Raw genomic sequence first — 23,729 nt, 5'->3', positions numbered from 1 at the left:
GCCTTGTCGGAGGATACATGTCCCTACGGCGGTGGACTTTAAGGTTTCCTATGCTCAGGATTCCACCCAATGTCTCAGTTGGTTTCCTGTTGCCTGTAAGATATAGGAGTCTTAGCTACTCCTCCAGTACCACATCTGTCTTCATGTTGCCACACTCTCCAAGATAATGATAATAGACTGAACCTCTGAAGCTGAAAGTGAGCCCCCCTCACTTAAATGTTTTTCTTATAAGAGTTACTGTGAGGATTCTGTATACGCACAGCTTGGAGGTCTTGTTTAGCACCTTATTACATCATCAGTGAGCAACTGCGTCCCAGCCTAAAAGCTGGATGTGCACCTCCACGCTCTCTCTCTGCATCTCTCCATCTTTCCGTCTCTTTGTCTCCCTCTCTCTCTGTGTCCCTCTCTCTCTGCCTCCCTCTGTCTCTCTGTCTCTCTGTCTCTCTCTGTCTCTCTCTCCATCTCTCTCTCTGTGTCTCTCTCCCTGACTCCCTCTGTCTCTCTCTGTCTCTGTCTCTCTCTGTCCCTGTCTCTCTCTCTCTCCTCCTAATAAAGCTCTAAAAGGTACCACTGGGTTCTGTCGTGACTATGACCTTTCCACTGCCGGCCAAACCAGCGTCCTACACCCTTTCCTTGGTGCTGTTTGGACTCAGGGGATCTCAGAGTTGCCCACCGCCACTTCTGCAGTATGTGTCTGCACTCATGCGACTGCTGTTGCCGCCTCCCTCCAGCAAGACCGCAAGCATGTGTGTCCCCCACCCTGGAGCCTTTGCTCCTTCTGTGGCTTCCAGCCACTGGACCCACCACACCACTCCCACCACTTCAGCCCGAGGCTCCTACTGCTGCATCCTCCACCACACCATGTGATTGGTGAGTCCTCCACCGTTCCCCATGGCTGCAGCCTGACCTATATTCTTCGCACCAGACCCCCCAGGGGTGGTCCTCTGTTGCGTACCAGGACACATTCTATCTTGATGAAGGATAGAATATGCTGTCTGGCCCCTGGGGGGGTCTTCTGGGTACATACACCTCAGCTCTTACCCATAACGCGATGGCATTTGGGTAACCTGTGCTGATTCACAGATCCTTCCTTCTAGCCTCAGGGATGCTTGGGATAAGAGCTAGGATCCAGGTTTGTTATATATTTTTTTTATTTTTCTCTTGGGTGCAGCTATGGGCAAAGGGGTGGATACCACTTAAATTGGTGGATACTGGTAAATCTGGTCACATAACAGCTTTGCGGGAACTTCTGCCAGCAAATGGGCAAATAAAAAGAGTTACTTTATCCCTAAGCTTTCTGCTAAAGCTCTGAACTCTTTTCCCTCCCTGTTTCTGATGTTTTCTTTTTCTCTGCCATGTGTAACCATTTCTGCTCTCTGGCAGTGGGCGGGCTCTGTACTGTTGTGTGGGCCGCTTCTACTGACTCTCACTTTAACACTCCTCCCACTCATTCTCAAGCTGCCGTGAGAGGCAAAGACAGGTCTGGAAGTGGGATAAGATTCATATAAATAAGTTTACAGTAATCAGGATGGCTCTTAATCCAGAGGTCAGTTTATAGTCTGCCTCCTGGCAGATCTTCCAAAAAGCTGTCCTTAAGCCAGCAATCATCAAGGAAAAAAAAATTCAAGACACGGAGCAAAATCCATCTCTTGTTCCCCAGACCTCCCCGACTAAAACTTAAGTATCTAGAGAGCAAGGCTCTTGATCCCACAGGCAAAAGTATCATCTGTGGCATTCAAGGTGTGCCAGGGAAGAGATAAAAGCCCCAAAACACAATTGCCAAGTGCTGGCACTCGCTGACTCCTAAATGCTGTTTGGTCTTTGTTCTAAGTGTGGAAAAAGGCCACAGGCTAGCGAGTGCCCTGCCAGGCCATCAATAGCCTTGTTGAAAGTGCCACCTAGAAAGACAACTGGTCAGCTGACTGCCCCCACCCCAGGTGCCAAGACACATGGGAACATCAAACTAAGACCTCCAGCAGACCCAGGCTTGGCTATAGGCTTGCAGGGAATCTAGAACACAGCAGGGAAGAGATCCATTTCTTTCCTTCTGGACACCAGAGCCACTGACTCAGTCCTGGGAATTTTGAGATGTCACCTCTCCTCGTTTCCTTATTGTCAGGTGAGGGAGGACAGCCTTACCCACCTCACCAGACTTAATTGTACTTTCAGGGTTACTTAATGAGAAAAGATTTTCAGCTAAGATAGGAGCTTCCATGTGCCTCACTCCAGACCCACCCACCTGTGCTTACACGGTCCTGATCTTTGCCTTGTCCCTAATTCCAAAGAAGTAAGTTCTCATGAACCACAAGCTTTTCTCTTCCCAGTTCTCTGTTGTAACTCACTGTTTAGCTCATGGTACAGGACCACCACAAAACCGGAGTCCAGAGATCATTAAGTAAGAAACTCTAACAGCTAAAAGGTATTTATACCCCCAGACTCAAAAGTGTCTGGGCTCTACAAAAACAGACTTTAAGGTGGGCTCTACAAAAACAGACTTTAATATAAACATCTATTACTGTAAAACACTTTTAACAATTGATCCCCTGTCTCCTGGATGCTAAACTAGTAAAGAGAACAGGTGCCTTAAATAATCTGTCTCTGATAAAGCTTAACATGTTCCAATCTCTCTGTATCTCCCATTAACACTAACCAATATAAGCAGACTACTAAACACCACATATGGTCACTAATCTTCTCATGGCTGCTTCTTAACATGTTCAAAACTTTCCCCAAGCTCCAGAAACCAGATTAAATCCATCTGGACAGGTCAGACCTATTTCAGGCTTTTCCTGTCTCACCAGCATCCTGTCAGATACAAAAGCAGCCAGAGTGCCAAGCCAAGAGAGATGCACTTCTCCAGAGCAATGGATGGCAGACAGCCCATCATCCAACAACACCTATCTACCTCGGAAGACCCCCCTTCCCTATTCCCCCCAAGAGCCAACCAATGCCCTCCAAGTCAGCTGGCACCAGTTTTTCCTGGCAGAAACAATGCCCTTATTCATTCCTATCTACTTGCTTTTTTTTATAGTAAGCAAAAGTCTGGAATGTAAGGATTCTCTATATGTGCAGCTCAGAGGTCTTGTCCAGCACCTTATTACATCATCAGTGGGTGACTGCATCCCAGTCTAAAAGCTGGATGTGCACCTCCATGCTCTCTCTCTCTCTCTCTCTCTCTCTCTCTCTCTCTCTCTCTCTCTCTCTCTGTCTCGCGATCTCTGCTCTGCTTTTCTCTCTCTCTGCACCTCTCTCTGTCTCTGTCTCTGTCTCTGTCTCTCTCTCCCCTTCTCCTAATAAAGCTCTAAAAGATATCAATGGGTTCTGCAATAGCTGGAGTCATTGTTGTGAATTCCTGGAAATTTCCCTAGCACCAGGTTTCTCCCTAACCCCATAATGGTTCCCTCTGTCAAGATATCTCTTTCATTGCTCTCCCACTCTGTCCCTCCCCCCAACTCACCCATTCCCTTTCCTCATGTTCTTATTCCCTATTCCTCCCTTCGATCCCCCCCCCCACTGCCCCCAGTTTACCCAGGGGATCCCATCTATTTCCCCTTTCTAGGGCAATCCATGCATCTCCCTTAGGGTCTTCCTTGTCCCCTAGCTTCTCTGGGACTATAGAGTGTAGCCTGGTTATCAAGGGTTTTTTTTTTTTCATTTCCTCTTTAAGGACTTCTACCATCTTCATAAAGTTATTTTTAAGGTTGTTTTCTTATGCTTCAGTTGTGGTGGAATGTTAAGGACTTGCTGTCATAGGATAACTGGGCTCTGGTGATGCCATATTGTCCTTTCTATTACTGATTGTATTCTTACACTCGAGTTTAGGCATCTGGATTTGGGATGATTATAGGTCTAGGTGTTGATTCCTGTTTGTCTTTGTTGAATGGGTGTTTTATTCCTTGGTTTCTATTTCCTCTCTGATCTTCTGGCCTAAGTGGACAAAGGTTCTGGTGACTAGCAAGTCTTCATATCCTGTCGGGTGTCTCTGCTGGGTTTGGGAGGCCTGCAAACCTCTGGAGTTTGGGGGCGAAAATGTTGTCACTGCAGTTCCAAGTATCTGCGTGACCTCTGGGATTCTGGGTACCTGCTTGGCCTCTAGGATTCCTAGTGCAATATGGTGTGGCCTCCAGTGTATAAGAAGTTTTCTTCCATGACTGGGGGCTCCTATATCCACCCTGGCCTCTGGTAAAGTTGAAGTCTTCTTCTGAAGTTGGAGGCTGGGATATTGAACCTCAGGAGGAGGGTATTGGGAGGATGGGGATGCAGTCTCCTTAAAATTACATATTATTCTTAGTTGTGGTCTTTTCATAATGTCCCAGGTTTCCTGGATGGTTTGTGTTAGGAGTTTTTTAGATTTAACATTTTCTTTGACTGACATACCTATTTCTCCTATCACATCCTCAGTACCTAAGATCCTCTCTTCCATCTCTAGTATTTTGTTGGTGAAACTTGTAGTTTCTGTTCTAATTCCTAAACTTTTTTGTATTTCCTGATCAAATTCCTAAATTTTTCATTTTCAGAATTCCCTCAGTTTGGATTTTCTTTGTGGTTTCTATTTCCATTTTTAGTTTTGAATAGTTTTATTAATTGCCTCACACTGTTTATGTTTTCCTTAAGGAATTTATTCTTTTCCTCTTTAAGGACTTCTATTATCTTCTTACAGGCTGTTTTGAGGTCTTTTTCTTGTGCCCCACCTATTCTGGAATACTCAGGGTCTGCTGTGGTAGGGTTGCTGGGCTCTGGTGGAGACGTATTGTCCTGGCTGTTATTGATTGTGTTTTCATGCTGGCTTCCAGGCATCTAAGATTGGGATGATTATAGGTCTGTGTGCTGGTGTCTGACTTTGTCTTTGTTTTGTGGTTGTTTCCTTTTCCTCCTTGGTTTCTGTTTCCTCTCTGACTTTAGGAGAGTGTGACAGGTGTGTGTTGCCTGGTAGGAAATTTTCTGTGGACCAGTTTCCCTGACCTGCTCAGCTGGTGTTATGTTCCTGGGGGTTGCATGCTGGTGCTGATGGCTGGGATAATGGAATGGATTGGGGAAAGGAAGTTTGGAGGAGAAAATCTTTGTGATCCTTTGGAGATAGGGTCAGAGAAGAAAGGGAGACCACAGTAGGTGTTCTTCTAAAGAGCTGGAGGTGAGACTGGGGAAATGGATCTGGAGGAGAAGGAGAGGTGAAGATCTGCAATCACTCCTACCCAGGTTCCCTGGGAGGAGTGGCCTGTGGGTTAACAGAGTGCCTGTTGGTGTTGGGGTCAGGGATAAAGCAATGAGTCGAGGAGGGAGGTTAGAAAGGGAAAATCTTTAAGATGCACAGGAGATGTGGGCCGACTGGGAAGGAAACCTGTAGAAGGTGTTCAGTCGCAGAGCTAGGGATGAAACATCTACTAAGCCGCTTCTGGATTTCAGAGCACAGTGAAGAGCCTGGTGTTTGTCTAATAGGCCTTCCTTTATATGTGACTTAGTATTTTTTCCTTGATGCTTTTGATACCTTTTCTTTGTTCTGTACATTTTGTGTTTTGATTATTATGTGCCATGGGAAATTCCTTTTCTGGTCTAGTCTGCTTCATGTTTCTTGTACCTTGACAAGTACCCCTTCTTTCGTTTGAGGACACTTTTTTCTATGATTTTGTTAAAAATATTTTCTGTGTGTTTGACCTGAGTTTCTTCTCCTTCTTCTACACCTCCTATTCATAGGTTTGGAATGTTTGTGCCTACATTTTTTTTTAATTAAAGGTTATCTGACTGATCTATGCACTTCTTCTACCTTGTTTCCAAGACCCGAAATTCTCTCTTCTATGTCTTTTCATCTGTTGGTGAGGTTTACCTCTGACATTTTTTGTTTGACATCCTAAGTTTTTAATTTCCAGTTTTATTTCAGTTTGGTTTCTTTAGTGATTCTGTTTCTTTGTTTAATTCTACCTTCACATATCTAGATGTTTTCATTATTTCATTCAACTGTGTGTGTTTTCATTAAGGCATTTATTCATATCCTCTTTATGGTCCTTGAGTGTAGATGTAACCAACCATCTTATTAAATATTAAACACAGAACCAATGTAAAAGAGAAAGCCAAGAGATCAGAGATCAGAGCTAAAATCTCTGTGGTGGTCTCCTCCTGTGGTGGTCTTAGCTTCCCGAAAGAGAGCTATTTCCCTGTGTGTAAGTCGTTTCATAGTCATTCTGCTTTCTCATTGGTTGTAAACCCAAACACGTGACTGCCTTGTCACTGTCTGTATGCACAGCCCCCCAGGTCTTAAAGGCATATGTCTCCAATGCTGGCTGTATCCCTGAACATGCAGAGATCTATGGGATTAAAGGCATGTGCCACCACCGCCACACTCTGTCTATGGCTCTAATAGCTCTGACCCCCAAGCAACTTTATTTATTAACATACAATCAAAATCACATTTCAGTACAATTAGAATACCACCACATTTCCCCTTTTCTATTTTAATAAAAAGAAAAAAAAGCAAAAGGTTGTAACTAACATAAGAAAAACTATATACAAAAGTACAATAACTATATACAATATATACAAGTAATAAATACCTAAACAGGTATTTGACAAATCAGAGAAAATGATTCCATTATCTATCCTATTTTGGTAAATCCAAGATGTATCTAATGCACTTTCTATCCTAATTAATTTTCAACTATAACTAACTAATCTTCAACCATAACTAACTAATCTTCAACTCCCTCAGAGACCCAAGAAGGAAATAATATTAGCTAACAAAAATAAAAACAGGAAGTGCACGCAAACAACTTCCAAAAAATTTGTGAGTTGACAGAAACAGCCAGCTGCCTGGGCAGTCACCTGAGGTTTCTCCGCAGTGTTGGGCCATCATCTTCAGCCTACAGGCTTAGCGTATCTGACAGACTCATTTGTGAAGTAGGATGTACACAAGGTCAACAGTTCAACCTCACATTGGGTGAGAGCAGTCCATGTACCAGAAACACCTGAATTCCACTAGTGTCCTGTCATAATTCAGGATTTTAAATTCTGGAAATTGTTGACAGTTTTTTAATTCAGCTGTCCATTCTTCTTGGCTGTGTATATATGGCTTCATCTCAGCATCCCCTTCTTCTCCACATCCCTCTACTAAATGCCAGTCTACTATCGAGAGGTATGAGCTTTCAGCTGCTGTTCCATTGCACAATAGAAGCCATTGGCCCTCTGCTTGTTAAGCTGCTTTCAAAGAAAAGGGCACTGTACCTTTTCCGGATTGCGAAGGCCATTTCAGGGATGGGGCCATATTGTCCTGGCCTCAGAAGATGCCTTTTGATAAAGCCATAACCACACTTGTTTTGACAAGAATCAGTAGTCCTTTGTTTCGTGTTCTGTCTGTCCATTTTGTCCTGTTGATTCAAGGATACTTTGTTGTCCAGTGGCTAACTTTTGCCACAATGAAAGTTGACTCCATATGCAGTTTCGTCAATGCCCATGTTTTCTCTGAAGTAGATTGGTACTGCCAGGAGCCGACATGTCTCAAAAAAGAAAATTTTTCTAAGTTATTAAAACATTCCAAGATCTGAAAAATGAATTTGAGACAATAAAGAAAACACATGCTGAGGGAATGCTGGAAATAGAAATCCTGACTAAACGAACAGGAACTACAGAAACAAGCATAACCAACCGATTGCAAGAGATGGAACAGAGAATCTCTGACACTGAAGACATGATAGAGAAAATAGATTCGTCAGTCAAAGAAAACACTAAAGACAAAAAAGTCCTAACACAAAACGTCCAGGAAATTTGGGACACCATGAAAAGACCAAACCTAAGAATAATAGGGATAGAAGAAGGAGAAGAATACCAACTCAAAGGCACAGAAAATATATTCAACAAAATCATAGAAGAAAACTTTCCTAACCTAAAGAAAGAAATACTTATGAAGATACAAGAAGCTTACAGAACACTGAATAGGCTGGATCCAAAAAAAAAAAAAAAAAGTCCCCTCGCCACATAATAATCAAAACACTAAACACACAGAACAAAGAAAAAATATTAAGAGCCGCAAAGGAAAAAGACTAAGTAACATATAAAGGCAAACCCATCAGAATAACACCAGACTACTCAATAGAGACTATGAAAGCTAGAAGATCATGGACAAATCTCATGCAGACACTAAGAGACCACGGATGCCAACCCAGACTATTATACCCAGCAAAACTCTCAATCACCATAGGCGGAGTAAACAAAATATTCCAGGATAAAACCAGATTTAATCAATACCTGTCCACAAACCCAGCCCTACAAAAAGCACTAGAAGGGAAAATTCAACCCAAAGAAGCTAAACACATCCATGAAAAATCAAGCAATAGAAAATCCCACACCAACATACACCACAGAAGGACAACACAACATAACCACAAAAAATAACAGGAATTAACAATTACTGGTCAATAATATCCATCAATATCAATAGTCTCAACTCACCTATAAAAAGACATAGGCTAACAGAATGGATAAGAAAACAGAACCCATCCATCTGCTGCATACAAGAAACATACCTTAACTTCAAAGACAGACACTACCTCCGAGTAAAGGGCTGGGAAAAGGCTTTCCAAGCAAATGGACCTAAGAAACAAGCTGGTGTGGCTATCCTAATATCTAGAGAAAAAGGATGTTTCAAAAGAGAAGAAGTTTTGTGGCAATGCCTCAGTGGTCCAGGTAACTACCAGAACTCGGAAATCCGGAACGGAGACTAAGGCAGCAGAGACGAAACACATAGATGTACATACAGGAAATAATAAAGAAAAAGTCAGTAAAGCCAAGAAGAACAAAAGAAAGCCCATCTGTCAGATGAGCCTGTGAACGAGGAACCAGTGACAAAAAAGAAAAAAAAAAAAAAGATGGAAAGCAAATCCAAAAATAGTACCCAGGTGCCAAAGGATGACAGCAAGACAGAGGAGACTAAGGGGGACAATAAAAAGCAAAATACTTCCATTAAAAAAGGTGCAAAGAAGAAACCTCAAAAAGGTAAGTCAAATGAGAAGGGCAGCAGACCTGCTCAGGAGACGCAGAAGGAGAGGGCTCCAGCAGAGCCTTCTTCCATGGAGCTGGCTCAGGAGGAGGTCTCTTCTGGTCCTGCGCTCACTTAGGTGGTGGTCACCCCTATAGGCTCTACTCACCCCGGGCTTCCTTCTCCCATGGATATTGCTCAGACTGGGCCTGCTCAGATGGAGCTGCCTTCTCCCCTGGAGCCTCCTCAGAGGGAGCTGCCTCCTCCCCTGGAGCCTGCTCAGAGGGAGCTGCCTTCTCCCCTGGAGCTTCTTCAGAGGGAGCCGCCTCCTCCCACGGAGCCTCCAGGGATGGAGCAGCCTCTTCCCATGGAGTTTATTCAGATAGAACAGCCTCCTCCCATGGAGCCTGCTCAGATGGAGCCTCCTCCTCCCATGGAGCCTGCTCAGAGGGAGCCGCCTCCTCCCATGGAGCCTGATCAGATGGAGCCGCCTCCTCCCATGGAGTCTCAGTGGGGACATTGTCAGAAGAGGCTGCTTTGTCCTTTGGACCATGCTCAGGTGGAGGTTGCTCAGACAGGGCCTCCTCACATGGGATCTGTTCAGGGAGAGCCTCCTGCTGTCATGGAGCCACCTTTTCAAGTGAGACCAGTCACTAAAAGGTCTTCTCCCCGAAAAGAGAGTACCAAGGAGAAGTTGGGCATGCGGAGTGAGGTGGTGCGGCAGGAGCAAGTCCTTATTGAAGTTGGCTTGGTGCCTGTTAGAGATAACCAGCTTCTGAGGGGAGGCAGGAGCGCACAGGATCTTCCAAGGGGAGGCTCGGGAGGAGACGAGACACCTAAGGACCAAGAAATTGGCTCTGATGGGGAAGGAAATAAAATGGCCCCTCTCAAGAAAGTGGGAACAGAGGAAGCTGGAAAGAGTCTAGCTATGCTTGCTGCTCCCAAGGAATCTACCAGTATCTTATCCTCGGAACAAAACTCAGGTGGGTCAGGTGGTGAAACGTTGCATGCTGAGTGTCAGACTGGTTCAGGTGGGCTTTGTGAAATGGAAGTGGACACTGAGCAGAACCCAGACAGTGTCCCTGTGAAAGCCTCAGCACCCAAACCGGCGTCGCCATTGCCTCCTGTCCCATCGTCAACCGTGGCGGCCTCGCCTCCTATCACTTTGGCTGAGGACGAGTCACCGGACATTGATGAGGACGGGGGGGTGTCTACAGCCATGATGGAAGTGACTTGAGTGATGGTATGTCCGAGGGAAGTGATGATTCTGGGCTGCGTGGGGCTCGGCCAGTGCCACAGGAAGCAGGTTCAGAAGGTGGGAAGGAGGGGTTGGCAGTTGGAATGACCGAGGGAGAGTTTGTTTGTGTTTTCTGTGATCGGTCTTTCAGAAGGGAAGAGGATTGCAGCAGGCGCCTCAATCGCCATCTGGTTAATGTATACTTCCTTGGAAAAGCAGCCGAGGGGCAGGAGTGGTGAGCCGGCCGGTGGAGGGCGGCTCATCACAGTTTGTAAGCAATGCCTCACTTTTAGTTTAAGGCAGTGGACACACACAAGCTCGCTTTAATTAGTGTCCAGTGCTGATTTTTAAGTGACATTATTTCCTTAGGACTGTATGTGTTACCTAGTGACTTGCAAAAACCTTAGCAAATCCTAGGGAGTTAATGTAAGAAAACAGATACTTAATCTGTTAGCTTGTGCAGTGTAGTGAAGAAAGGCGGGATGGATGTTGAGAAAGATGCATTACAAGCACAGGCTGGAGGCTGGGGGCTAGATGGTTTTGAGGAAGAGGTCTTGGTAGACTCTTTCATAGAGCAAAGGGAAGCAATGCCTTCTGGGAAATGAGCTAAGTTTTAATCTAGTCTTTAAGATTAGAAGTCAAAAACAAAAATATTAAGGAAAGGAAAACCTAATTGATCTTTGAAGTATTGTTATGTGGAATTGAGTGGGACTTTTGAGGCCTTTCTTCCAGAAAACAAGGACTTGGTTGTCAGGCCTATATTAGGCCTAAACCTTGGTGCCATGTAGTTGTACTTAAATCATTTCAATGGAAAGTGTCTTAGTGATTGGAACTTCTAGTGCAGTTTGGAGTTCTTCCATTTGAAAAATGTGACATTTGCATGGGATTGTTTGAATCTTGCTTTCTAGTCCCTCCCCATCACCACCCTCATAGTCTGAAGGTAGATTTTTCTCTTGATAAAGGAACAAAAAAAGTGAACATCTTGTTTGTAAATAGGTATCTAGTAACTAGTGGTAAACTTGAAATGGTAGAATTCTTTAAAGCCTAATTCTAGGTAGCCTTAGGAAAATGTATCTTAATTATTTTTGAACCTGTATTCACCTTGTTTTTTTCAAATATCTTAAGTTATATTTTCTTTTTCAGAGCTGCTTCTTATTTGGGGCTACTTTTTTTTTAATTGAGGCATAATTCATAAAAGGGTATATTGTTTTGATGAGACTTTTTACAGCTGTGGCTGGATGTCTTTCTTTAGTCTTCCAAGAAGGGTCATTTTACTTTTTTCGAGTTACATTTTAAAGTCATGAGGTCAACAACTTGGACCACTATGCATGTAAGTGCTAATGCAAATTGAAGCCCAAGTTGACCTCCAGCAGCAGTTCATTCTATGTTGACAGTGAGAGAACACTTTGCCTGTTAGGATACTGTTACTCGTGGACTGAAATGCTGAAGAAACCCCTCCCCCTATTTTGTTTTTTGCAAAAATCAGGTATATTCTAGGGTTTCCTGGTTGACCTCAACAGATAAACTGAGATGATAGTCTTAGTTCAGAAATGATCTGAATGTAGATTTACAGTCTACGCTTACAGCTGGCTAAGTGAGATCGCTTTCACAGTTCTGCATGTATCCCATCTGCTCCCCATTAGTTACTGAACTCTTAAAACTGGTATTGTAACATTATCACAATGTTTTGCACCAATTTTATAAACTTTACAGTACAATATGTGTTTCTTTTCTGAGGCAAACCAAAGGTATATTTCTCAAGGTTCTGCTGCTATCAGCAGCGTTGATGGAGGATTTTTTATACATTTGTAATAGAAATAAACCAGAAAAAAAGAAGAAGAAAAAAGTGGTGGAGGAAAAAGTGAACACTGCAAGAATACTCAAAAGGGCTGAGAGTTGCAAACGCCAAGAATGGCTTTGCATAGTAAATGGAATAGAACAGCTCTGAACTATAGCTTACTTTTCCTGGTTTGGTCTGACAGAATGATTGAATGCTTTTGTACAAAAATCAGAGCCTTAAAAACATGGATTTGGTGAGACTGTAAAATGGTGTGCCACTTTGGCAAAACAGTTTGGTGGTTGGTCAAAATGCAAAACATTGTTACTCTGTTACTCAACAATTCTACCCTTAGGAATATATCCTCAAACTACTGAAAATGTGCACCTATGAAACATGTACATGAAGGTTTACAGCAGTGTGTTGCTAATAGTAAAAAAGTTAAAACAACTCAAATAGTTATCAAATACTGGAGAGAAATAAAATGTGGCTTATTCATACAATAGAATATTATTAAGACATAAAAATGAATGAGAAACTGACAGATTAAATGACTTTGGTGAACCTTCATAATTTCATTTGTAGACCTTTCCATTTCTAATTTATAAATACATTTGGGGTTATAAATTATAAATGTACTTTCTCCTGTCAACATTGTATACTTCTATTTGATGATTTCTGTGTCAAACATTATATGGAAATGTTTCCAAGTATTTTCTGTATTAACTGTGAATGAATAGAACAAAATAAATTGCCTGTGATGGGAAAAAAAACACATTTTAAATGCCATATTCTGTAGATCTCTGAAGGGTTTGAAGATGACCTGTCTAAAACATCTCTGCTCAATTTTTAAAACATAACTAATATGACTGCAAGTTCTATTGTAATGTCTAACTACTAACTTTCATTTCTTTATATCATAATAGTTGATAATAAAAACATTCAAGGATCAGAAAATTGCATTACATTGTTAAATGAATGGTATGAATACAATTAGAAATATACATATAGCATTTTCTAACAATATCAGTTTCAAATTTGTATACAAAAAAAATTCAATCCAATGTAAAGTATTTAAAACTAGTAATTGTCTTTCTCTTTTCTTCCTTCCTTCCTTCCTTCCTTCCTTCCTTCCTTCCTTCCTTCCTTCCTTTCTTTCTTTCTTTCTTTCTTTCTTTCTTTCTCTCTCTCTCTCTTTCTTTTTCTCCCTCCCTCCCTCCCTCCCTCCCTCTTTCTTTCTTTCTTTCTTTCTTTCTTTCTTTCTTTCTTTCTTTCTTTCTTTCTTTCTTTCTTTCTTTCTCTCTCTCTCTCTTCTCTCTTCTTTCTTTCTTTCTTTCTTTCTTTCTTTCTTTCTTTCTTTCTTTCTTTCTTTCTTTCTTTTTTAAACAAGAACCTTAAATCTAATCTCCTTTGCTTAACCTTTTTCCTAACCCTTGACAACAACTTGTAACCAACCCCCCCTAAACAATGAAAATTATCCCAGACTCAAAACCCATTAAAAAGACCAAAAAACCACCTGCCCCACAGCACCTCTTTGGGAATGTGGGCGTCGTATTCTTAAAATTGCTTCCTGCTGGGTATGGGCGAAGTTTTCTTTATCCTGAAAGAAAAATTTTAGGTTAATTGTCAAATTCTAGGAAAGGTAACTATATCCTTCATTATCCAATCTGTGTATAATGCCAAAGTTCAGGGTTTATCTCAAGTCCTTATTCAAGTAGTCTTTGAGACTGGATCATCTCATCTAGTCATCTCAAAATTGCTCTGAGCACCTTGTAGTTCAAAGCTGATCTGTAGATGATGTTTGTCAGTTCAGTGATATTATTATTGTCCACGTGGAATTGTTGTTGTTGTGGGGCCCCATCTTCTTTCTGGAGACTTCAGTTGATGTTAGGCCTGGCCATGATTTCCTGCAGAAAACTGATAAGAGACTCGAACACAAACACACATATATGCAGCTAATTGAAGCCTTTTTTTTCTAGAATTAGTTAGTACTCTATATGACCATTCATATCTTAACAAAGTTTAAAATGTATATATATATATAGATTAATCTTGTAAATTTTGATATAAAATTTATACTTTAAGAAAAGTTTAAAGAATCAGAATAGAATCAAAGAGTTGAGATTAGTAATAGAATGGTCCCTTAATTAATTTGGCTTTTGTCCTGTCGCATAGCAGAAGATGGCTCTTTTATTCTGGCATGATACAGGGAGTTTGCATTTTCCCTTTAACAACATGCTTGAGTTTAAAGAAGGAGAGAGCCATTCTCTAACTTCAAAGTCAGCTTTAAATTTTAATTGAACTGGGACTATTAGAAGACCAATAGTGTTAAATCTTTAGAGAAAAGCAGAAACAAACATTTAGGAAGACATAAAATTTTTTAGATAATATATACCCATAAGCCGTTTCATTCTGTGTTCCTGGGATAGATGATTTGTCCCTTTTCTTCAGTTGTCTCATTTGTCCAGTGTTCTTCAGATTCCTTAACCTTCATTCTCCTAAAAGACAAAAACAAAAACCTTTCCCCAAGACTAATTTTGGTGATGTTCCTTTTTGGCAAATTATTATCCGATTAAATGAAAAGGCATGTGTTATTGATGCAAGTTAGTTTAAATTGGATACTCATGCTGGTTAATGAACTATCACCTCCTCTAAATGAGAGGTTTCTCTTGTTCAAATCGAACCTTTATCAATTTTGATGGTACCCACATTCTTCTCCTGTAGAAACAAAAGCAAAACCTCGTCCCCAATGTAATACATACCCTGGTTTCCATTCTGAGGTTAGCACATCCTTAAAGTATATAGGTTGATTTAATTCTGTAGTTTTTTCTATTATCCAATGTCTCTCTGCAGCTGTTGTTCCTTTCTCATTGGCATTGAGAAAATTCAAAGTTGGAAGAGCATTATGCAGTCTATTTCTGGGGGTTTTGTTACCCCTTTCTGTTTATTTAGCATATCGTTTAGAGTTCTGTTTGATCTTTCTATAACTGCTTGACCTGTAGGATTATATGATATGCCTGTAATATGCTTTATATTGTAATAAGCAAAAAACTGTTTCATTTTAATAGAGACATATGATGGAGCATTGTCAGTTTTGATTTGTGCAGGTATACCCATGATGGCCATAACTTCTAGCAAATGAGTGATTACAGAATCAGCTTTTTCAGAACTCAAAGCAGTTGCCCATTGAAATCCTGAATAAGTATTGATAGTGTGGTATACATATTTCAATTTTCCAAATTCTGCAAATTGAAACACGTCCATCTGCCAGATTTCATTCCTCAGAGTACCCTTTGGGTTACATCCTGCTGGTAATGGCGTTTGATTGTAGGAGGAACAAGTAGGACATTTCTTTACTATTTCTTTGGCTTGTTGCCAGGTTATGGAAAAATCCTTTTTTAAGCCTTTACTATTGACCTGATGTTTTTTATGAAATTCTGAGGCCTCCAGCACATTTCCTATCAATAATTTATCAATCTCATCATTGCCTTGTGCTAGAGGGCCTGGCAGACCAGTATGGGATCGAATGTGAGTTATATATAAAGGATGATTCCTTTTCCTGATTGTATCTTGTAATTGAATAAATAGTGAAGTTAATTCTGAAGCATCAGAGAGCATAAATTCTGCAGTCTCAATATGTATCACCACTCTTTCATCATACTGAGAGTCAGTTACTATGTTGAGAGGTTCTGAAAAATCCATTAATACCAACAGAATAGCATACAATTCTGATTTTTGAACTGAATTAAAAGGACTTTGAACCACTTTACTTAAATTTTCTGATTTGTAACCTGCCTTTCCTTCTTTGTTGGCATCTGTATAAAATGCACGAACTCCAGCCGGGCGGTGGTGGCGCACACCTTTAATCCCAGCACTCGGGAGGCAGAGAAGGGCAGATCTCTGTGAGTTCGAGGCCAGCCTGGTCTCCAAAGTGAGTTCCAGGAACGGCGCAAAGCTACACAGAGAAACCCTGTCTCGAAAAAACAAAAAAAAAAAAAAAATGTACGAACTCCAGGTGTGGGTTTTTGCTGTACAATTCGAGGCAAGATCCAATCAGCTCTCTTTATAAGATCAATTCTATCACTTTTGGAATATTTGCTGTTAATTTCTCCCAAAAAATTACTGCAAGCTCTTTGCCAAGGTTCACTTTCTGTCCATAATTTTTCAATGTCCTCCTTAGTTAATGGTACGACAATTTCTGCTGGGTCTATTCCTGCTAATTGACGAAGTCTCAATTTTCCTTTGCAAATCAAGTCAGAGATATTTTTTTTCACATAAGTTTTTAATTTTTTATTTGGTTTATTTGGTAAAAATATCCGTTCCAATATAATATCTTCCCTCTGCATTAATATTCCAGTAGGAGCATGCCTAGAAGGTAAAATAACCAAAATGCAATCCAGCTTTGGATCAATACGATCCACGTGCCCTTCATGTACTTTCTTTTCTACCAAGGCCAATTCTTTCTCAGCTTTAGGTGATAATTCTCTTGGACTATTTAAGTCCTTGTCACCTTCTAAGGTTTTGAACAAATTAGTCAGTTCATCATTTTTTATGCCAACAATAGTTCATAGATGAGAAATATCTCCAAATAATCTTTGAAAGTCATTAAGAGTCTGTAGTCTATCTCTCCTAAATTGCACCTTTTGGGGTCTAATTTTTTGTAGCTCTATTTTAGATCCTAAATAATTAATAGAATCTCTTCTTTGTATCTTTTCAGGAGCAGTTTGTAATCCTCAGCAAGGCAAAATTTTCTTTACTTCTTCAAACATTCTAAAGTATCTGCATTTGAGTCAGCTAGTAAAATATCATCCATATAATGATAAATTATAGATTTAGGAAATTTTTTACATATCACTTCCAATGGCTGTTGTACAAAATATTGGCACAGAATTGGGCTATTGAACATTCCCTGTGGAAGGACCCTCCATTGAAATCTTTAACCGGTTGAGAATTATTATAAGGAGGCACTGTAAAAACAAACCTTTCTCTGTCTTTTTCTTGTAAGGGTATTTTAAAAAACAGTCTTTTAAATCAATAACTCTGAGAGGCCATCCTTTTGGTAACAGAGTAGGCAAAAGCATCCCAGGTTGTAGAGAGCCCATTGGCTGAATTACTTTGTTAATTGCTCTAAGGTCTGTTACCATTCTCCACTTACCAGATTTCTTTTTAACAACAAATACAGGATAATTCCAAGGGCTGGTTGATTCTTCAATATGCTGAGCATTTAACTGTTCTTCTACCAGCTCTTCTAAAGCCTGGAGTTTCTCTGTTGTTAAAGGCCATTGCTAGACCCATACAGGCTTGTCTGTTAACCATTTTAAAGGTAGAGCTGTTGGTGTCTTTGGAAGATCACCAGTTGTTGTGCCCTGTTCTTGTATAATATGGATGGCTGGTGACCACTCATTAGAACAATATCTTCTAATATTTCTCTGAGTAACATGTGCTAGTTTATGATTTGTTTCTGAGATTGGAGGGATTTTAATCTGAGTATTCCATTGTTGCAACCAGTCTCGGCCCCACCAGTTCATAGCTATGTTAGCCACATATGGTTTTAATTTTCCTCTCTGTCCTTCTGGACCTATACATTCCAGCCATCTTGCACTCTGTTTCACCTGAGATAATGTCACAATTCCTAACAGTTGAACGTTTACCTCCTGAAGAGGCCAAGTTGGATGCCAAAATTCTGGTGCAATTATGGTAATGTCTGCACCTGTGTCTACCAGACCAGACAACAAAACACCATTTATTTTTATCGTTAATTTTGGTCTTTGTTCGTTAATAGAAGTTTGCCAAAAAATTTTCTTTATGTTTTCTCATGAATTTTCTATTCTCTCTGTTTCATCATCCTGACCAGCATGATTTATTCCAATAGGCATTTGGTTATTTAATTGCTCAGAGCAGGGATTTCCTCTATGGCTGCAGGAAAGGTTTGAACTGGATTTGCAATGGGGGCCTGCGTGAGGCCCCTCTTGGAGTTTCTTGAAGACTGAGGCAAAGGATTACCCTGTCTGTCCTTTGTTGATCTACATTCATTGGTCCAGTGTTTTCCCTTACCACACCTTCTGCATACTCCAGAAGGAAGGGGCATTCTGTTGCCATTGTTTCTTGAAGAAACATTGTTTCTGGAATGACCTGTTTACAGTCCCTTTTCAAATGTCCTTGCTTTCCACACCCAAAACATCTAACATTCCTCAAACCTTTTGAAATTGCTTCTCCTACCCACATATCCTTATGGTCATGAGCCTCAACATTAACCGTGTCTCTAATCCAATCTTCCAAAGGTGCAGATCTTGCCCTTAATGGCCTGATTATTCTTTTGCATGCTGCATTTGCATTCTCAAAGGCCAAAGATTCAATTATTGCCTTACTAGCTTCTGAATCTGAGACCATTCTCTTTACTGCTGAAGCCAGTCTTTGTAAAAAAAAATCCGTAAAAGATTCTTTTGGGCCTTGCATAACCTTTGTAAATGACTCAGATTTTTTTCCTGGTTCCTCAACTCTGTCCCATGCATTCAAAGCTGCCATTCGACATAAAATTAGGGTTTGGACATCATATAAACATTGTGTTTGTACTGAAGCATATTGGCCTTCTCCAATAAGCTGATCCTGGCAAACTTGTATTCCTTTATGCCTCCATTGTTTTTCTATGTTTTTAGCCTCATCCTTGAACCACGTTAGAAATTGAAGTCTCTGGCTGGATTCCAGAACAGCTTGTGCAAGGTCCCGCCAGTCCTGTGGTACAATCCTATTATATGTTGATCAAGATTTTAACATTTGCTTTACATATGGGGAATGCATGCCATAAGATACTATTGCTTCCTTAAACCTTTTTAAATCCAACATTTCAATTGGAGCCTGAATATTTTGTGTAGCCTTTTGATCAGGCATCTGCTGTACAGTTACAGGATAAATTAAGGGTGACTGTGTGAAAACAGGCTTTCTTTCTGTAACCTTATGATCCAGACTTGAAACAACTTTGCTGTTAATTTCTTCTGTCTGAATTTTTACAGGTTTAACAAGTTTTGCTAAAGCTGTCATCCAGGCACTTAAATTGACTATGTTTTTAAACTGCAAAAGGAGGATAAGCATAGTGATAAACTGCATAATTCCAACAATACTAATTTTCTCATATAGTTGTTCCATTGTCAGACTGCCTAAAATTTCAAACAAAACCCAATTTTCTTCCAATGTACACATAAAACCCATTTTTTTTAAATGTGGGAAAAAAATCTCTTTTAAATAGTTTCCTTTAAAATATCTGATATGTTGTGACTTACCAAATCTGCGTAGAACAGTAGAAATCTGAGGGGATTTTCAAAACAGCCACCTAGTGTCTGAGGTGTAAGTCGAGAGAGTGAGAATGAGCGAGAGAGAGAGAGAGAGAGAGAGAGAGAGAGAGAGAGAGAGAGAGAGAGAAGAGAGAGAACACAAGAAAGCATAGCCGGCTAAAGTTTAAATCCAGCCACGTGTTCCCTCTTGAGCCAAGTCAAGGCTTGGCTCTGGCTTCCTTAAGCTCTGACCATGTGTGTTTGCTTTACAGCCAGGGCCCTGATCGGCAGGGCAGGTCTGAGTTGTTTGTAGCACTGGCTTTAAGCAAGCAGCTCAGAGTTAGTCTGGCCTGAGGCCAAGCAGACCTACGCCCGGGCTAGGAAGCCAACCGCCCAGCCTGCCGCTCTTGCAGGAAAGTGGACCTGCCGCCAAGCCAAGTGGTTTTTAATGGATTCGCCCCACGCTGGGCGCCAGATGTAGATGTAACCAACCGTCTTATTAAATAAGAAACACAGAACCAATGTAAAAGAGAAAGCCAAGAGATCAGAGCTCAGAGCTAAAATCTCACCTTTCCTCCTGCAGTGGTCTTAGCTTCCCAAAAGAGAGCTATTTCCCTGTGTGTAAGTCATTTCATAGTCATTTTGCCTTCTCATTGGTTGTAAACTCAAACACGTGACTGCCTTGTCACTGTCTGTATGCACAGCCCCCAGGTCTTACAGGCATATGTCTCCAATGCTGCCTGTATCCCTGAACACTCAGAGATCTATGGGATTAAAGGTGTGTGCCACCACCGCCACACTCTGTCTATGGCTCTAATAGCTCTGACCCCTGAGCAACTTTATTTATTAACATACAATCAAAATCACATTTCAGTACAATTAGAATACCACCACACTTGAACATATTCATAATTGCTATTTTACAGTCCTTGTCTCACATCTTGTACTTCAGTTAAATTGCTTTCCTTGGGCCTGTTGCAATAGGTGACTGGTTTCTGAAGAAGCCATGCTGTTCTGGCTGTTCATCTCTATGTTTTTGTACTGGCATCTGGACATCCAGAGTTGTGATATTTGAGGTGTCTTAGTGTAGATATCTGGTGTCATCTGTTACTGTCCCACTCTGGATCCCAGGCAAGTATGGTGGCTGTGAGGTCCCTGGTAGAGCTTTCATTTGCAGGTTGGTGGGTGACATAAAGAAATGGAGAGGCTGTGTGGGCCATGAGAAAAGAGCTCGGAGGAAAGGCTGAGCGGGGCATGAGGAAAGAGCTTGGAGGACCCTGGATCTGTACCAAGAGGTGGAGTTCCCAGGGATGGAGGGAGGTGGGAGGGATGTCTCCTGTAAGTTGGCAACAGTGAGACTCTATCTTTTATTTTTTGAGATTAATAGAATTACATCATTTCTCCTTCCCCTGTCCTCCCTTCTAAACTTCCCACATACCGCTCCTTTCTCTCTTCCAAATTCATGACCTCTTTTTCAGTTATTTGACATATTGATGCTTTCATTTCCAAATTTAATTTCACTTTTTCAGTATTTCTCTTTTCTGAATTCCTCCTGTAGTGACTTTCTTATTCACATACTCTTTTTATTTTCTCAGTAGTTTGTTTGTGTTCTCTTTTAATTCACTGAATATTTAGTAATCATTCTTGTAAATGAATTAGAGTGTTGTCTCACTCATTCTCACTGGAAACCATTACTGTGGCATTTGTGACTTGGGGAAGGTGATGTTGCCTGAATGTTGCATGTTTCTTGTGTTCCTTTGTTGGTATCTGTGCATCTGGGATTACATCACTGCTTAGACCGTTTTTACTCTCTGGTGTTCTTCAATTTGAAGTACTTGCAGTGTTCAAGAGGAACAGAGTTGAGATGTAATAACTTATCTGAACTAAGACTGTAACTCAGTGACTATAACTCCAGCCCACATGCCTGAGGTACAAAGCACAATGTTTAGTGCCACTCTGAGATCAAAGTACTAGATTATTACATGGAGGAAAAATTAAAGAGAAGCATAAAATTAGATATTGGTAGGCTAAACTGCAATTAATTATTACCAATGCTATAGGGAATTATGCTTTAAAATAAAAAGAAGAGGGACTACAGAAAGAGCAAATTAAGTAGAAAAAAGAGGGGAAGTAGATGTATTGTAGCTAATAAATAGTGGTAATACAATAAAATAGGTACAGAAACAGAGTAATCTTAAAACCTTATTCATTGATATAAAAATAAAGCCAAAACAATTGAGAATTATGTGTGCATGTGTGAAGGTTTGAAAAATGACAATAACTGGAAAAATTAAATTTTATATATATACACAGCATCAGTCAGAATTACCTCCTTGTTGGGATGGGTAGTGGTCCTTTTCTTAGTTTGGGTACATTTGATCCACAGAGTTTAGCTAAGGTTGTCTTCATGGGGGTATTCACATGACTCTGTGGTTGTCTATTCTTATGATCTTAGTGGGTAGAGGACTTTGGAGTTTGAGGAGTTGTTTTGTGCTGAGGGGTTTGTTTATTTATTTATTTATTTATTTATTTATTTATTTATTTATTTATTGGTTTTTGATTTCAGAGTTTTTTTCCAGGATCTCTCTCTTTTTGCTCCAGATTAATAGGTAGTGACATTGGATGGAAGCACTGAGTGGTTTCCCAGCATCTACTCCACCCAACTCTTTCAGGCAGAACTTTGCTTTCACTCTATTTACTTCTAGAGATTTCCTCTTTCTCTTTTGTTTGTGAGCCTAGACTGGGGATTATAATCTACTCCACTCTTCAGTGGCATAGCATAGAGTCCTTTGTTTCTGTTATAGCCCAACAGTCAATGTTTCTGTGTTTCATCTCCTCATTCACAATTTGACAGTTTGCTGTGAACCCCCTTGTATGTCCATGTTTCTCTCCTCTTCATAAGTCACAAATCCAATGTTTTCTTTCATATTTGTGGAGAAATAGAATGGTGATTGTAGCTACAGTTTTCCTGCCTTGTCCACAGTCTGGACAAATCTTTGTCACCCGCCAGTCTCACAGCCGCTCAGACCCAACCAAGTAAACACCGAGACTTATATTGCTTACAAACTGTATGGTCGTGGCAGGCTTCTTGCTAACTGTTCTTATAGCTTAAATTAATCCATTTCCATAAATCTACACCTTGCCACGTGGCTGGTGGCTTACCAGCATCTTCACATGCGGCTGGTCATGGCGGCGGCTCACAGCATCTCTCTGCCTCAGCCTTCCGCTTCCCAGAATCCTCCTCTCTCCTTGTCCCACCTACTTCCTGCCTGGCCACTGGCCAATCAGTGTTTTATTTATTGACCAACCACAGCAATTTGACATACAGACCATCCCACAGCACTTCGCCTTTTCTTTTCTTTTTTTTTTTTAAAAAAAGGAAGGTTTTAACTTTTACACATCTCCAAAGCCAGGTTGGTATATTTGGGAATTTGGGCGTAGCTTCTCTTACTACTTCCTGCTGGAGGGGGGTGCTGTATCTTATGGGGACACAAAGAAAATTTAAGGATCATGGAGTAGTCCGTGAGGCTGTATCGTCTGAGCCAGTTGCCTTGAAATGATTCTGGATGTTGAATCATCTGGGCCATGGTGTCATCGGAGACCTTGGAAGACCTTTCAGGTGGTCTTGGCTGGTCAAACCTGATGTATCTTAATCTGGAACAAATCCATAGCCTCTGGCTTTCTGTGGAAACAAAAGCAGAGCCTCTTTTCCAAAGCAACATATCCTTATATCCAAATTTTGAAGTCAAGGTACCTTTAAAACACACATTTTGGCATAACTCAACAGCTTTTGCAATCAAATGTTTTTCTTCAGTTACAAATATCAAAGAGAACATAATCCAGATTCTCTGTGTGGTAGCCATCTTTATGTGGCTTATTTTTTATATTACCTTGAGCCTATTGCTTTAAACAGCAGCCTTTTAAGCCTGAAACGGCGCTGTGGCTGCTGGCTCCGCCCACTTCAGCTTCCCAACATGGCGGTGGTACCTTTTCCGCCAGCTCTGGGAGCCATCCTGGGTCTATGCTTTTATCCAAGCAGCGCGTAGCCCAGAAACCTCTTTTTTTGTTTTGTACTAGTAAAGGCTAAATCCACCATGCAGCTTAATGTGCCACTTGCAGAGGCCTCATTCCCGCCATACTGCAAGTCAAGCACACACGCCAGGAACCTGCCATTAACTTAAACCGGCAGCTGCTGCTCATTTGAGAGAGACAATTAGGAAGCTGTTTTTAGTTCTGTTTTAGAATCTTTTTTCTCAGGTTTTAGGTACAAACTCTTGCCAACACGTTGGGCGCCTTTTGTAGCTACAGTTTTCCTGCCTTGCCCACAGTCTGGACAAATCGTTGTCACCCACCAGTCCCACAGCCGCTCAGACCCAACCAAGTAAACACAGAGACTTATATTGCTTACAAACTGTATGGTCGTGGCAGGCTTCTTGCTAACTGTTCTTATAGCTTAAATTAATCCATTTCCATAAATCTATACCT

General features: G+C 41.0%; 1 pseudogene; it reads left to right on the top strand.

Moving 5' to 3' along the window:
• The first annotated feature begins 1,051 nt into the window (after positions 1-1,051).
• Positions 1,052-19,417, top strand: LOC102918975 (RE1-silencing transcription factor-like; annotated as a pseudogene).
• The last annotated feature ends 4,312 nt before the right edge of the window (positions 19,418-23,729 follow it).

This window comes from Peromyscus maniculatus, chromosome 9 (assembly GCF_049852395.1).
Source record: "Peromyscus maniculatus bairdii isolate BWxNUB_F1_BW_parent chromosome 9, HU_Pman_BW_mat_3.1, whole genome shotgun sequence".
NCBI lineage: Eukaryota > Metazoa > Chordata > Mammalia > Rodentia > Cricetidae > Peromyscus > Peromyscus maniculatus.
The sequence above is the reverse complement of the archived record's forward strand: the minus strand, read 5'-3'. Positions and strand labels throughout refer to the sequence as shown.